Source organism: Heterodontus francisci, chromosome 31 (genome assembly GCF_036365525.1).
Source record: "Heterodontus francisci isolate sHetFra1 chromosome 31, sHetFra1.hap1, whole genome shotgun sequence".
Lineage (NCBI taxonomy): Eukaryota > Metazoa > Chordata > Chondrichthyes > Heterodontiformes > Heterodontidae > Heterodontus > Heterodontus francisci.
This window is the reverse complement of record NC_090401.1, coordinates 55121004-55136487: the sequence shown is the minus strand read 5'-3', so window position 1 is coordinate 55136487 and position 15484 is coordinate 55121004.

Here is a 15484-nt window from a genome sequence, read left to right as displayed (position 1 = left end):
CAAAAATAGATTATTCTGGTCATTTTGACATTGGTCTTTGTGCCATGTGTAAATTGTCTATCATGTTTCCTATATTGCAACAATGACTGCACTTCAAAAGTAGTTCATTGACTGTAAAGCGCTTTGAGATGTCCTCAGGTTATGAAAACATGATAGAAATACAAGTCTTTCTTTCTTTCTGTATAAATATTTGAACCAGAGGGAGATACAGTAGTTATAGAGACCAAGAAAAACAGTGGATTCAATTTGGGATTGCTCTAGCAAAGAGCTGGCACAGACACAACGGGCCAATTGGCCTCTTTTTTGTAAACTTCTATGGTTCTATCCAATGGCTCCTGTTGAAAGTGCATGCAGGTGCATAAATATCAAGTGAGGACAGATTTGTACACGGCTGAGATGTTCCCGCTGATCTAACTTCTCATTGACACTAACCCTCGCAGTTCACATACAAATAATAGTCATTTCAGTGCAGTGTCAGATGGTGATCAGTGCTCATGGGGCTGAGTCTCAGTGTAAGTTAGTGCCTTCAGAGAGGAGAGAAGAATACAGGAGAGGCACAAATGAGGACAAGCTCTGCTTCAAATAAGTAAATAACCAAAGTGATAGTCAGTGGACTGCAATCTAAAGATCTAATCAAAAACGCGTTAACCTCAATTCCAGTAGTTCATGGTCATGCAGTGTATCTGCCATGTTGCCCTTTATATTAATCGTGTGCTACACCTGGAATAGCAATGCACTGCACAGCAACAAAATATCTCTGACAGCTCAATGTGTTTAGTGGTATTCTACTAACATGGTGCAGTTACGTGTAACAAGGTTCTCAATGGAATACTGAAACATTGACAGCAGAAACATATTTATTTATCAAAAATATCATATGAATTAAAGCACATAGGTTGAAAATGTACATCCTGCTTATAGTGGTACTGTTAGTCCTGCTTTTAACATCATTGCAAACTTAATATTCCACGTTGTATTACCCTTTAACCAACATTGCTAAAAAAATCATATCAACTGGTCAATTATCTCATTGCTGGTAGTGGGATCTTGCTGTGTGTGAATTAGTTCCCATATTTCCCCACATTTGAACAGTGGCTACTTTTCAGAAGTACTTCATTGGCTGCAAAGCACTTTGCAACATTCCAAGGTCATGAGAGCTGCAATCGAAATGCAAGTCCATTCCTTCTTTATTAAGCACAAGCATAAAGATCAGAACACAGTGACTGCACTATCAATTAAGTCATTAATTATGGCTCGCCCTGACTAAAATAAACTCAGCTGTAATTTTCTACAATTTGTGTGTCAGAAAGAATATTTAAAGAGGGATTAAATATCTACAAAATTATTCAATTAATGCTTAAACATAAATCCCCGTAGTATAGACATAGATACATTAGGGGATCTCCGATGGCACTTATCACAGGTGAGCTGCATTATAAGGAAGGGGCCAATGCACTATATAAATCAGTGTATAATCCTATTGATATAATGTGTAACATAGGCAAATGCTCCTCTAACAACACAACTGCTCTTGAAATTGATCCCCATATTGATTACCCTCAGCCAATGTTGGTCACTAAGAACTCAAACCGGCTTTTTAAAAAAAATCTTAATAGCCACTTAATAGGCTAAAGGCACTCTGTCGGTCATTTTGCAGCTTACTGCTGGACCTTAAAACCAGTGTTGTGGGTCGATAGACAGAATAAGCCTCATTTTCCTCCCGTTGATTTCAAGGTGGGAAGCAATCAGGAAGGGGGGCATCTTGGCCACCCCTTAGATGCACATGCCCTGTAAATGGGTGAGTAACACATCTGCCTGAAAATCATCCAAAACCCTGCTGCTCATATCCTAACTCATGTTCAAGACCAGTTGCCCATCACCCATGTACTCGATGACCAACATTGGCTCCCAGTCCACCAACGCCTCAATTTTTATTATTCTCATCCGCATGCTCAAATCCCTCCATCTCCTCACCCCTCCCTATCTCTGAAATGTTCTCCAGCTCCAAACCTTCTGAAAACCTTATGTTCCCCCAACTCTGGCCTCTCGTGCATCCCCCACCTCCTTCACCCACCATTGTCGGCCGCACCTTCAGCCATCTAGGCTCTAAGCTCTGGAATTCCCTCTCTAAAGCTCTTCGTCTCTCCAACCCTCCCTCCTTTAAGATACTTCTTAGGACCTACCACTTTGACCAAGCTTTTGGCCACCTGTCCTAATATCTCCTTTGATTTCCTTCTGTTTATGCTCTTTCAAAGTGCCTTGGGATGTGTTACCACATTAAAGATGCTCTATAAATGCAAGTTGTTGTTGTAAGGCTGCTTAACTATGAAAATCAAGGTCCTAACCCAGTTTACAACTGAATTGCAATTTTTAGATATAACTGGGAGGAGCGAACATTATGCAAACTCCTCCCAGCATTATCAGGCGTTAGGTGGTTTAACTGCTCATTTAACGGCCCAGGGAACCTTTACAATTTTTTTTGGAGGAGCAGGGGTGATCCTTCTGCGTCGCCTAAAACATTATGACCCACTGCCAGCCTGTTTACGGCCTTCCCTGGCTCGTCCTTCAGTTGTGTCATGTCTTGTTGTTTAGCAGTTTAATTTGCACTATTGTGCCAACATCTTCACTGGGCCCATGGTTGATGGTCAACATTTTTTGTCCAATACTTTACTCAAAATTGTGTTGAAATTCTCCAGATTGTTTCTGATGAGTTAATTTTTTTTAATCCATTGCCACCACTCACGTTAATTGTGATGTAACTTGAGAAAACACAATTATACGGAATTTAAACCTGACTGTAAACTGAGCATCATGCATCATTGATTCTGATTCTCAGCAGAAAACCTTAAGTAAGAGATATGTAATGTTCTCACTAATATTTTAGCATCTTTAATGGGCCCTAAAATGACTACTTTGGTCATTTTGATACCTGTTCACTTACTGTGTTGCAAAGTAATCCACATTACTTCAAAGTTTTATTTTACATGATACTTACCAACTAAGCAGAAAATTATAATTTGGCAGTTCTTAATTGCTTTTGAACATACTGAATTATGTCAACTTGTCAATGGATCTTGTTATCTTTTACCCTGTTGTACAATAAAGCTGTTCCTTTTCTGTCTGTTTCCGGTCAATGGCTTATATATCAGCACATGTTAAATCATTGATTCTCAAACTGTGAGGCATTTAGCCAATCCAGTGAGTTCTCATGATCTAAAAACAAGAAATGCTGGAAATACTCTGTTCTGATGAAAGGTCACTGACCTGAAACGTTAACTCTACTTCTCTTTCCACAGATGCTGCCAGACCCGTGTTTCTTGTTTTTATTTCAGATTTCCAGCATCCGCAGTATTTTGCTTTTATTTTAGAGTTCTCGGGATCTGCTCCCTTCTATAGGATTCCCAGTCTGTCACCTCTTTCCCACTGTGTAATCTGTTGGCCGGAATTTTCTGGGCTGTTTGGGGATGGGCTGGGAGGCGGGAAGGCTGGCAAAATGGCACGGGCAGGCATCGGGGATGCCAGCGGTGGGTAAGTTGCCGGCTTGGACACCCACTGGGAAGCCAATTGAGCCACTTAAGTGGTGAATTAAGGGCCACTTCCCGCCTCCTTGGGCATTTTGGCCATATCGGGAGGGCCCCACTGCCACGTGGGGAGACCACCCCAGTGAATCCTGGCAGCCTCCCAGAGGGCTCTGGTGTGGCGAGGCCCTCCTTTAGAGGCACTCTAAGGCCCACGAAGGGGCCCCAGTGGTAATGGCCACCTGACCGGCAATGGTGCTGCCAGTACTTCACAAAACCCCCATCCCAATTACCGGGGTCAGCTTCCCCAACCCAACCTCTCTGTTTCCAAGGATGCCCATTCATTGAGGCGCCCTCTCCCTGAAGCTGCAGCCTCAGCAAAGCCACCGCTAGTGGTGCCACTGCAGAGGCTGCAGAGCTTCTGGCCCTCTGATTGGGCCGGCAGCTCTTGCGGACGGGCCGCCATCCTTAATTGCATGGCAGCCCGGGCGGCAGTTTCTTAATCGGCTGCTGCTGGCAATATGCTGCCCCAGGTCCTGCTGCCCGCTGAAGCGGGGTCGCCTCCTGCTTTCGGACCTGACAACGGGACTTCCCCCATTTCCAGAAAATTTAGCCCGTTGCTTCTAAGTAGACTCCCAATTTGCTATCTCATAGTGGGCACCCAGACCATTGCTAACTGCTGATCAACTCTCCTGATCTGCTGCTAACTACATTAGTCCAGAATGTTATTGTCGGTAGTAGCTCCTGTATTTTGCATCAGCGCTAGTGAGTAAGGTTTGAAGTCGAAGTATCCTCGTCGCTATGTTTCTGCTGTGTATTCAGAATAAAACGACATGAGGTTTTAACTGGGAGCAGCCATGTTGGAAACTTTTATTTACACCTCCCAACAGAGAGGGCAGCAGAGAGGCAGTGTCCAAAAGATATTACAATATACCACAGGAATATTGAAAAAGGTGACCAGTGTGATGACTGTCCAGACAGTTGCCACCTTGGTCTAGATTTTCAATTGGCAGCATAGTATAAAACTGGCCTTGCAGATTTGCCATCGTTTTAGACACTGCCTGTCTCCAATGGTATTAAAAATTGAGCGGTTACTAGTAGCTGATCTACAAAACCAGTTTTACCCCGGACCGGCAAGTTGAAAATCCACCGTCCCATGTGTATGAGATAACTTAACATCAAAGAGCCAGAGGTTAAAGTAAGATGTTTTTGCCAAATGTTTAAAATGGCTGGTCTCGCATGTGTGTGAAAATTTAGAACTTATTGCAGAGACACAATTGACTAAAAATTGGGTTGTGTCATAACTAGGGTGCGATCCGGATGCAGCACAGGCTGCCTTACGAGTCCTGTGGCAGGACCCCGGCAAACTGGTTTGCTGCCCTTATTAGGATAGCACCAGCGAGCTGTGGGAGCCAGCTGTGGCGCTAGAGGCAGTTTGTTGATCACAGAGGGAGAGTGAATTCGGTCAGCTCAGAAGCTGGCCGAGGGCTTCAGGTGAGTTCTGGTGGGGGTGGAGTGAGATCTGGAGGCAGTCTGGATGGGGTAGAGCAGCAGCCTACATTCTCAAAGTAGAGCTACTAGAAGCGCAATATCTAAAAAAAAAATGATCGTTCTGGTGGCAGCTTCCAGAGCAACCGTTAAGGATTGTTGGGTAGGCCTTCAGTAAACCCTGTAATCCTGAACACAGCTGGCCCCACACCTGCTGCATTCACGGTGAAACCAATTTCTGGTTTGGGTCCTGAACGAGGCATCAGGAGATTTATTGGGCTGAATTTTACCAGTCCCTCGTCGCCGTGGGAGGCCCGTAAACTGATAGTGGGAGCTGCCCACCTTGACCCATGACGCTGTGAAGGCCCCGCCGGATGTTAGTGGCGGCGGCAGCAAGGTCTTGGTGCGCCCCCGCACCCCACCACCCCCCCCCCCCCGCCCCCCCAACCCCCGTGGCCAAGCGGCAGGATCTTCATTAAAATATTGAAATTACATAAATTACAATGCAAATTAATCTACCTGCCACTGGCAGCTGTCCCACGCCGATTTTACGGCTAACTGGCCACAACTTGCATGCCTTCAGAACTCCATTTTAGTTCCGAAGGCGAGACACTGGTGGGGAGCAGGAAGGAATGAAATTATCAGGGCGGGGGTGGGGGTGTGGGAGCGGGGAAAATTATTCCTATTGGTTGTGGGGATGGGTGGGAAGGGATTGAGGGTCAAAGATACTGAGGTTTGGGGGGGGAAAGTTCAGAATTACAAAAAGTGCTTTTTTGTGGGGGAGAGGGGGACACGTCAATTTATGTATTACAGACTCAGTGGGGGGTTGGGAGAGGGGATTCAATGTTACATTAAATGTTTCTTAATTTTTTAAATCACACTGGCACCTTCAAATATTTAAATGTATCCTGAAGGGCTTGAAGCCCTTTGAAAATGGCTCCGACGCCTGCATGGTGGCACCGGACGCCATTGCTGGGGACACGGTGTCTGCCCCCTCTAAATCATCGGGGTGGACACTCCATCCCCTTCATTTAAATGAGCCCCCACGTGTAATATCGTGGGCGCTCTGTGGCGGCACCTCCGTGTTGGAAGGCCACCCACTTCACAGCGTGCCAATAAAATTCAGCCTATAGGCTTTGCCAAGGGGCTTAATGCCTGCTTTAGGCAGTCACCAGGAATAACTGCAATGCCTAAAGCAAGGTGGTGTTGGATGAATTTTCAATGCCATTCAGAAGTTGGAGGTTGGCACCTGAATTTGGTCCCCATTGCATCCATTTTATGCCTTCGAGGCCAATCTGTTCTCTTGTTCATTGTGACTACATGTGAAGAGATTATCCTTTAATTGCTCTTTAACGCAAAAGGTAGCATGGGCGTAACAAATAGAGGAAAATCAGGCAGAGAAAATCCCACTCTCATAATTGACCCGCTCAATTTCCCATCCACTGCAATTAATTTGCACCCAAGGACACCAAGAAGAAAATCTACCCCACTGGTTTTAGCGCGGAAATTGCTAATGTTTCCTTGTGAGAAGAGAAGGATCGGAGATCCTCTTATTAAAGAGTTCAATATCCTAAGGGTGGAATGTGCTCTACAGAGGCACTGTAGGACAATCACAGAAGAGTTAAATGGCCAGGGAAATAATTCGAGTGTATGAGAGATAAAGTGGTGTGTGATATTTTCTAGTTTCAGGTACAGATTGATGGATTGTAATGGCTTTTTCTCGTCCTGTATATTCCTACGCTCGTATAACTATATTTCAAAATAGTACCTCTTAGGTTTTATTTTATATTAGGAACATAGGAACAGGAGTCAGCCTCTATATTTCTGATAAATATATGTGAGAAAAACAAATAAGAGCAAAACTGGTCAATTTCAGTGATGCATAACAATGCAGGGGCATTAGTTGTAGGCATCTGGATTTTAGTTCTTTGACTGTCATAGAATCATAGAAGATTTAAGGCACTGAAAGAGGCCACTTGGCCCATCGTGTCTGTGCCAGTCAAAAAATGATCCACATATTCGAATCCCACCTTCCAGCATTTGGTCCGTAGCCCTGCAGATTACAGCACTTGAGGTGCATATCCAGACTCCTTTTGAATGAGTTGAGGGTCTCTGCCTCAACTACCCTTTCAGGCACTGAGTTCCAGACCATCACCACCCTCTGGGTGAAAAAGTTTTTCCTCATCTCCCCTCTAATTTCTCTACAAATCACTTTAAATCTATACCCCCTCGTCACTGATGTCTTTGCTAAGGTGAATAGACCCTTCACCTCCACAGTATCCAGGCTCCTCAAAATTTTGTACATTTCAATCAGATCTCCCCTCAACTTTCTCTGTTCCAAGGAGAACAACTCCAGCCTAGCCAATCTTTCCTCATAACTGCATTTTTCCAGTCCTGGCAACAGCCTCGTAAATCTCCTCTGTACCTTCTCTAGTGCAATTACATCCTTTCTGTAATGAGCTGACCTGAACTGCACACAGTACTCAAGTTGTGGCCTAACCAGTGAGTTATACAGTTCCCTGCTCTTGTATTCTTCTTCTTTCTTCTTTGGCCTCCTTGTCTCAAGAGACAATGGGTAAGCGCCTGGAGGTGGTCAGTGGTTTGTGGAGCAGTGCCTGGAGTGGCTATAAAGGCCAATTCTAGAGTGACAGACTCTTCCACAGGTGCTGCAGATAAAATTGGTTGTCGGGGCTGTTACGCAGTTGGCTCGCTCCTTGCGCGTCTGACTTTATTCCTGTCAACTGCTAAGTCTCTTCGACTCGCCACGCTTTAGCCCCGCCTTTATGGTTGCCCACCAGCTCTGGCGATTGCTGGCAACTGACTCCCACGACTTGTGATCAATGTCACAGGACTTCATGTCGCGTTTGCAGACGTCTTTAAAGCAGAGACAAGGACGGCCGGTGGGTCTGATACCAGTGACGAGCTCGCTGTACAATGTGTCCTTGGGGATCCTGCCATCTTCCATGCGGCTCACATAGCCAAGCCATCTCATGTGCCACTGGCTTAGTAGGGTGTATATGCTGGGATGTTGGCCGCCTCGAGGACTTCAGTGTTGGAGATACGGTCCTGCCACCTGATGCCAAGTATTCTCCGGAGGCAGCGAAGATGGAATGAATTGAGACGTCGCTCTTGGCTGACGTACGTTGTCCAGGCCTCGCTGCCATAGAGCAAGGTACTGAGGACATAGACTTGATACACTCGGACTTTTGTGTTCTGTGTCAGTGCGCCATTTTCCCACACTCTCTTGGCCAGTCTGGACATAGCAGTGGAAGCCTTTCCCATGCGCTTGTTGATTTCTGCATCGAGAGACAGGTTACTGATGATAGTTGAGCCTAGGTAGGTGACCTCTTGAACCACTTCCAGAGTGTGGTCGCCGATATTTATGGATGGGGCATTTCTGATGTCCTGTCCCATGATGTTTGTTTTCTTGAGGCTGATGGTTAGGCCAAATTCGTTGCAGGCAGCAGCAAACCTGTCGATGAGTCTCTGCAGACACTCTTCAGTGTGAGATGTTAATGCAGCATCGTCAGCAAAGAGGAGTTCCCTGATGAGGACTTTCTGTACTTTGGTCTTCACTCTTAGATGGGCAAGGTTGAACAACCTGCCATCTGATCTTGTGTGGAGGAAAATTCCTTCTTCAGAGAATTTGAACGCATGTGAGAGCAGCAGGGAGAAGAAAATCCCAAACAGTGTAGGTGCGAGAACACAGCCCTGTTTCACGCCACTCAGGATAGGAAAGGGGTCTGATGAGGCGCCGCTATGCTGAATTGTGCCTTTCATATTGTCATGGAATGAGGTGATGATACTTAGTAGCTTTGGTGGGTATCCAATCTTTTCTAGTAGTCTGAAGAGACCACGTCTGCTGACGAGGTCAAAGGCTTTCATTGATCTCGTATTCTATACCTCGGCTAATAAAGGAAAGGATTCCATATGTCCTCTTAACCACCTTATCGACCTGTCCTGCTAACTTCAGGGATCTGTGGAGATTCACTCCAAGGTCCCTTACTTCCTCTACACTTCTCAGTATTTTCCCATTAATCGTGTATTCCTTTGCGTTGATTGACCTCCCCAAATGCATCACCTCACACTTCTCCAGGTTGAATTCCATTTGCCACATTACTGCCCATCTGACCAGATCATCAATATCTCCCTGCAGCCTACAGCTATCCTCCTCGCTATCTACCACATGGCCAATCTTTGTGTCATCTGCAAACGTCTTGATCATGCCCCCTTCATTTACGTCCAAATCGTTAATATACAAAAAGTAGGGGATCCAATACTGAGCCCTGCGGAATGCCACTGGAAACAGTCCTCCAGTTGCCAAAACAGCCGTCAAAAATTACCCTTTGTTTCCTTCCATTGAGCCAATTTTGTATCCACCTTGCTGCATTTCCCTGGATCCCATGGGATTTTATTTTTTTAACCAGTCTGCCATGTGGGACCTTGCCAAAAGCCTTGTTAAAATTCATGTTGATTACATCAACTGCACTACCCTCATCTATCTTCCTTGTTACTTCTTCAAAAATTTCGATCAAGTTGGTCAAACAAGCTCTTCCCTTGACAAATCCATGCTGACTACCCTTGATTAACCTGTGCCTTTCTAAGTGACAGTTTATCCTGTCTCTCAGAATAGATTCCAATAATTTGCCCACTCCTGAGGTTAGACTGACTGGCCAGTAATTATTCGGTCTGTCCTTCACTCCCTTTTTAAACAGAGGTACGTTAGCAATTCTCCAATCCTTTGGTACCACACCTATATCCAGTGAGGACTGGAAAATGATGGTCAGACCCTCTGCTACTTCCTCTCTTGCCTCTTTTCACAGCCTAGGATACATTTCATCTGGCCCTCGTGATTTATCAACTTTCAAGGATGCTAATCCCATTAATACTTCCTCTCTCCCTGTGTTTATCACATCCAATACTTCACACTCTTCCTCCCTAACTACAATATCTGCATCGTCCCCCTCTTTTGTGAAGACAGATGCAAAGTATTCATCAAGAACCATACCAATATCTTCTGCTCCTACACATAGGTTACCTTTTTGGTCTTTTATGGGCCCTACTCTCTCCTTAGTTATCCTCTTACTCTTAATGTATTGATAAAACATCTTTGGGTTCACCTTGATTTTGCTTGCAAATATTCTTTCACATCCTCTCTTTGCTTTCCTAATTTCCTCTCTGATTTCACCCCCCACCCCCCCCACCGCACCAACTTTCTATACTCCTCTTGGCTTTCTGTAGTATTGAGTTCTTGATGTCAGACGTAAGCATTCCTTTTCTGCCTTATCTTACCCTGTAGGCTCCTTGACATCCATGGGGCTCTAGATTGGGCCGCCTCACCCTTTTTCTTTGTGGGAACATGTTTACTCTGAACCCCTTGAATCGCCCCTTTGAATGTCTCCCACTGTTCTGACACTGATTTACCTTTAAGTAGCTGTTTCCAGTTCACTTTCATGAAATCACTCCTCAGTTTAGTAAAATTGGCCTTGCCCCAATTGAAAACTCTAACTCCTATTCTATCTCTGTCCTTTTCCATAATTATGTTAAAACTGACTGAATTATGATCACTACCACCAAAATGCTCTCCCACTGCCACTCCTCCAACTGCCCAGCTTCATTTCCTAAAACTAAATCTAAAACTGCGCCCTCTCTTGTTGGACTTGCTACATACTGGGCAAAAACGTTCTCCTGAATGCACCTCAAGAATTCTGCTCCTTCAATTCCTTTCACACTAAAACTATCCCAGTTAATATCAGGGTAGTTAAAATCCCCTACTATTACTGCCCTATTATTCTTGCACTTCTCAGAGATTTGCCTACATATCTGCTCTTCTATCTCCCTCTGACTCTTTCGGGGTCTATTGTATACTCCCAACAGTGTGATTGCCCCTTTTTTGTTCCTTAGCTCAATCCATATGGCCTCATTTGATGAACCTTCCAACATATCATCCCTCCTCACAGCTGTAATAGTTTCCTTGACCAAAATTGTCACTCCCCTTCCTTTCTTGTCCCCCTCCCTATCGCATCTGAAAATCCTGTAACCAGGAATGTTGAGCTGCCATTCCTGTCCCTCCTTAAGCATGTTTCTGTAATAGCTATGATATCATACTGCCATGTGTCTATCTGTGCCCTCAGCTCATCTGCTTTATTTGTTAGACTCCTTGCATTGAAATAGATACCCTTGAGCACTGCCAAACTCTTTTTTTTATTTTCTAACCTTTATTTCCTCTCTCTTCCAGACTCATCCATTAATTTTCCGCCTTCCATTTTCATTTCTGATTTTGCCCCAACTGTGTCTACCCTCAGGTCCCCATCCCTCTGTCAAACTTGTTTAAACCCTCCCCAACAGCACTAGCAAAATGTCCCACAAGGAACTCAGTCCCGGCTCTGTTCAGGTGCAACCCGTCCAGCCTGTACAGGTCCCATTTCCCCCTGAGCCGGTCCGAATATCCCAGGAATCTGAAGCCCTCCGTTCTACGCCATCTTTCCAGCCACACATTCATCTTGTCTTATCCTTCTATTTCTATACTCACTTGCGTGTGGCACTGGGAGTAATCTGGAGATTACTACTTTTGAGGTCCTGCTTGCTAATTTCTTACCTAACTCTCTAAATTCTGACTGCAAGACCACATCCCTCTTTCTACCTATGTCATTGGTTCTGATGTGGACCACGACTGCTGGCTGTTCACCCTCCCCCTTCAGGATGCTCTGCAGCCGCTGAGTGACATCCTTGACTATGTCACCAGGGAGGCTGCACACCATCCTGGACTCACATCTGCGGCCACAGAAATGCCAGTCTGTTCCCCTGACTATTGAATCACCTATCACTATGGTTCTTTCAGTCTTCCCTTATACCCCTCTGTGCAGCTGAGCCACCTGTGGTACCGTGGACTTGGCTCTAGCTGTACTCCCCAGTGAAGCATCACTTTCCTCAGTATTTAGAACTGAATACCTGTTGGAGAGTGAGATGCACTCAGGGGTCTCCTGCACTACCTGCCTGATTCTTTTTGACTGTCTCGTGGTCACACATTCCCTCTCTCCCTGCATACTCTTAAACTGTGGGGTGACCACATTTATAAACATGCTATCCGCATTCTCTCATCCTCATGAATGCACCGCAGTATCACCAGCTGCCGCTCAAGTTCCAAAACTCGGAGCTCAAGCTGCTTCAATTGACGACACCTGCTGCACAAATGGTTCTCCAGGATACAGAAAGCATCCTGGAGCTCCCACATAGTCCAGAAGGTGCACTCTTGAGGTTGAAGTAACCCTGCCATTCCTTTATTTATTAGTTGATCCTTTGCTTCTGCTAAAAAAAAACTACCAATATTACAACAGTTTAGAATTATTAATAAAACCTTACTAGTACTGATAAATCCAACTAAAAATCGATACAGTTCACTAGTTAAAATAAACCTTACTCAAACAAAAAGCTACTCACTTGTTCCTTATTATTAAGCTATTTACACACAGTCCCTAACAGTAGTGTACTAACCCAGCTATTTAGAGTTATTCCCTAACAGCAGTTACTCACCGACCAATCACCTTGCAGCTTTCCCGTGATGTCACTGCTCACTTTGTTTTCAAATTTCGGCACGCCTGGACTCCTCTTCGCTGTGCTTCCTGTCTTACTGGGGTGACCAGAATTGGGAATTTGCAGGAATTAAGGATGAATGTTCTGCAGAGTCAAACAGGAGAAAGGGGTAAAAACAGATGAGGGAGAGAAAGATAAAAACAGGAGAGAGAGATAAAAACAGGAGAGAAAGATTAAAAAAACAGAAGAGAGAGAGATAATATCAATGAAAGTGAAAATTGGGTAAAGAGGTGGATGAGAGAAAAATGAAGACAAAAGCAGGAGGAAAGGTACAGAGATGGTGAAATGGAAGATTAAGCAAGTGGAGGAGAGTGAAATAAGCTGAAAGGGATGAAAAGCATTTGAATGATTACAATAGAAGCTCTGCAGAGTCTTTCTGGGAGATTTTTGGTACCAATCTCCATTGTTAGCAAGGCAATCCCTGATAATTCTTTGATGCGAAGCAGCTCATAAAATGTTCAGGAACTACCATGTTGTAATTCTGTGTCCTTCAGGCTAAACTGAAAGTCCATAAAATATTTGGCACATAACTGTCCAATTTTTGATTGGTAGCCAAGGGTTTTGACATTTATTTTTGTTGATAAAAGCTCAGGCCGTTAGTCAGAACTTGGCAGCAATGCAGACAATATTCAAGCTTAATAAAGGGCAAAAAGTGTTGAAGGAGTGCTCGTTCTGAGAGAGAGTTCACCTGGAAGAGGCTATGAATGGGATATGCTGACAGACTCGGAATAAGGTTAAAGGGGTGAAACTCAACTGAGTAAATGAGAGAAAGAAACTAACCCAAGAATATGTGCTGAAAAAAACCAGAAAAATTCAGAGGGCCATTATTACATGGAATAGATTAAAATACTATCTGTTCCCCTCTGGTGGGGAAAAACCATTCATCTCGGAGCCACATTTCTCTGAAGCTCACTGAAATTAATGCAGTCATCACTGCCGATTCTAAAATGGGGAAGGAGATGTCTTACACTGGTGTATTAAATTCGAATAAGCCATCTGTGCTCCTTAAAGCTGGATGAGCCAGATACAAGCTGATGAATAGCGATATTCACTGATAGGGCCTCTGGCTGTCCTAATCGCGTAAAGCCAGCTCCAAATCAAATTTACTGCCGTTGTGAGACGATGAATATTAGTATCAAATTAACTGAGTTGGTGAACTGTTTCATTAAACAAAGACAGAAAATGCTGGGCAGATACAGGAGGTGTGACTGTATCTAAAAAAAAAATGGACTAAGGTTTTGGGTTGAGATCATTTGTCAGAACAAGAAAAGGCAGGAGGGAAACAAAAACAAGAAATGCTGGAATCACTCAGCAGGTCTGGCAGCATCTGTGGAAAGAGAAGCAGAGTTAACGTTTCAGGTCAGTGACCCTTCTTCGGAAAAGGCAGGAGAGACCCGTTAGACAACTGCTGTGTATTTCCAGCATTTCCTGTCTCTCTTTGGGGTCAAATGCTTGTTGTGACTGTTTTCTGAGCAGAACATGAAGAGGACAGTGGGTGGGGGGGGGGGTGTGGGGGGGGGGGGAGTGGTGGCGGCAGGAGGAGAATAAAAAGGACCAGTTTTGGGTACGTATTGTGTCCAATCTGTGCCTGTGTTACAGGTGCATATTGGTAAAGGTGATTGTGCGAGATAATACCTAAAACAGGCATTAGGCGCCTTTCAGATAGAAATAATAAGCCTTATGTAGTTTAAGCTCCTTTGCAGAAATCAGTTTGCATTGAACTGAGCAGGAGCCAGACCTGCTGTTCATGGGATTCTTAAGCAGTCGCTGTGGCATAAATCATGGTAAGCCAAAGGTAAGATTTTTAAAAATTGAAACATTGCTCCTCCAACTCTACAGTATCCTAATTGACTGCTGCCCCACCCTATCCTATTGTCACTCCACCCCCATTCCCCCTTTCACTGGGATTTCACTGTGGGCCATTGTCACCAAGGCAAACAGCGCAATGTTCATTCCCTGGAACATAAGAACATAAGAAGTGGGAGCAGGAGTAGGCCAATCAATCCCTCAGGACTCCTCAGCCTTCAACAAGATCACAGACCTCAATTCCACTCTCCCGTCCAATCCCCATATCCCTTGATTTGCCAAAGTCCAAAAACCGATTGATTTGAGCCTTGAATATACACAATGACTGAGGATCCGCAGGCCTTTGGGGTGGAGAATGGAAGCGGGCGAGCTGTTTGTAGAGGAATAACAGGTATCAATATCTTGCCCGACATGTTAATGAGGCTTGAGTCCCATTCTCAGGCTGGCTCACCAATTTTGGGCCTGAAAATGGGCCTAAACGAATATTAACCTATATTTCTCTATTTTGAAAACATGCAGATTACCTCTTCGAGGATATAATGTAGAGTTTAAGAGTTTAGTATTCCGGGCAGCAAATTCCAGACATCAACCAACCTCTGGGTGAAAAATTATTGCCTCATATCCCCTCTCATCCTTCTACCAATCACCTTAAATTTGTGCAGCTTTGAGTTATAATGAAAAGACACTTTTACAGAAGAATGCTCTTTCATTGGTGAATATTTTACTCAATATTAAGTTACAATATTCAACATGCCCAAGGCTGTGATTCTGGCATTTGCACCAGGAATTTTCTTGGGATTTCTCTATTCCAGCCTGGTAACTCTGGCAGAAGTTTGGTCAATAACCCTGTTTACATGTCTGAATGAGGTTTACGTCAAAAGTTCCAACAACAGAGCAGGAAAGCCCCCAAGGAAATTCACCCACTTTGTTTTAGTAAACATTCTTGACTACAATATTCTATAGAAGTGGAATTTCGAATGCGAGCACTAAGTCACCAGAAAAGTTCAGTGGCTTTGCACCATCACACTGCTGAAGGATATTATAGCCTGAAATGCAGAACTACATAGAACTTGGAGAGG